This window comes from Pseudonaja textilis, chromosome 1 (genome assembly GCF_049901715.1).
Source record: "Pseudonaja textilis isolate UNSWEBS1 chromosome 1, rPseTex1.2, whole genome shotgun sequence".
Lineage (NCBI taxonomy): Eukaryota > Metazoa > Chordata > Lepidosauria > Squamata > Elapidae > Pseudonaja > Pseudonaja textilis.
The window spans coordinates 85,280,009-85,282,307 of NC_141990.1; positions in this window are offsets into that span (position 1 = coordinate 85,280,009).

The window sequence follows — 2,299 nt, forward strand, 5'->3', positions numbered from 1 at the left end:
GGCGGGTCTTAAAAGGCCACCGGTCAACTCCAAGATTTAAACAAAAATCAACTTTATGAAAGCTGCCAAAAGAAGATAAGGTTCTACACACCCAACATATAGTTGAAGAGGTGAAACATGAAAACCTTAACACAATTCTAGTTACAGCCAAGCAACTCAATTTCTATCCTTGCCTGAGGTCTTTCTTCCTCAAGAATTCAAGACAACTATCTCAAAACCCCAAAATTCCTCCTGCCTCCTAACTTGTCCTAACTCCCTTCATTTTGTTTATTCCTGCTGGGGGAATCAGTTGGGTTATAATTTTAAAAGCCTGTTGCTCCCCTCTACACACCTTTATTGTATAAGTGTCTCTGAAGGAAAATTGGCTCAAAAATCCTATTATTTTAATAAGGAAACATAATCTAATTGAAGTAAGCGATAAAAGGACTGGGGGGGGGGGGAGAACAGCTAATCTGTTGGCTGACAAACCAGTGTTTATTTGAAAAAACTGATAAAAATGGGTTTCCTCTGTTGAAAAGCGGGTGTGGGATCATTTTAATAGCAGGTTCTAAACCAACCAGATTTTTCAACAATGACAGCACAGCTATATTTCCATAGTATCCTATTTAGGTTTTAAATTTTTCATCTTGAACCAGTTCAAAACAAAATTTATTTCATGCATACTTCTTCCTGAAAGCTGCTTATGCTGTCCAAGCAAAGCAAGTAAGAAAAAGTGTAAGGCAAGCCTTAGAAACATTCATTTTTGCTATAGTCACACTGTAACACAATCAATAACACAGCTTGAAGGGATATGTGCTATTTTATGAAATGAATGTCTTAAAGATTAATTAGGCAACAGATGCTGAAAATCTTGCTGAATGAATAGAAAATTGTCCAGCTTCCATAAGGAGAGTCATTGACTTTCTTTATACATAGCTCTCTGCTTCTAAAGCTGCTTTGAAATGTTTCCTGGGTTTGGGGGGTGGGGGGGAATGAAACTGCACAAATACTGGAGGGCAACTCACTATTTGCCTATTTCTATTCACATACAATTGTGCATCCTGCTTGTGCATGGTGCTTATGATACAACTAGCCTCAGTAGAACTGGAATGTTTCATTGAAGTACCTGAATACAAGCAGACTAACGTAGGGGAACCAAGCCCCTTTCCAAAGTTCATCATGTTCAGAGGTTTAAAAAACACGACTTACATATGGAATCCACTAGGATTTTAAAGTGATATAAAAAGTTATGCTGAAATCATGAAGATCAATGAATGGACATAAATCCTCAAGCCTGCATTCACATTATTTTAAAGTGTGTAACTAAATGACCTAGGAGCAGCAGATTTGAAATATCCTGCTACTGATTTCCAATAATTTTGAATTCTATTGCAAATAACAGAAGCATTAATGTTAAAGAATGCTTTTTAAAAAAATCTCTGAAAAGCAAGCATTCGTAGAAGCCTAGCAGAGAAACACATATAGTTATTTTAATGTAGCCCTTGAACAATATAGTAACATAAAACCAAAAGATATAATTTTATTGCTTATACATGGGCTTTTCTTTTTAATGTCCATGCACATAGTGAGTACTTCTGTACTAAGCAGTTTGATAACAAAGGAAAAGATCACAGTATTTGCATGTAGTAAGAAAATTCAACAGGAGCACACTGTTTACTGAACAAAAGATTTCAGTGAAGAATTTTTTTGGGGGTCAAATGTAGCACCTGGAATGCCAGAAATGGCAAAGTTTTAAGCTTAGTATATACCTAACTTTTGGATTTGGATCACATTGCTCAAATATAAGTTTTATTCTGAACTCAAAACATCAGAATGTGTTCCTCATTCCATTAATTTATATAGGAAAAGTTAGGAAAGTCAGTGATTCAAACTTTGAAATAAAAATTGAATTTGAGCTGAGTCAAATCAAGAGAGGTTAAAAGTTCTGCAAAATTCAAAGGGAAATCACCGTTTTTCAATTTTATAAATTTGAGTCCTAAAATAAATATTGATATCTGAAAGACTATACCTTTATCTTAATACTGAACAACTTTTGTTAGTTGTTATTAATAGAACAAATCTTTTTGACATTTAAAGTTTCTTCCACCTCCACCCAATTGAGTTGGTGGTGCACACTGTAAGGCAGAACTAAATTATCATTTAAAAAAGAAAAGCTGAGGCAAAAAGGGAGGCATATCATATTTTGTACAAAGTATCAAATTGAACTAAATTTACTAACAAAAACAACATATTTAATACTAAAATAGTTTTATTTGTTAAAACATTTATGCATTTTTATATTAATAATTCAAACACATAG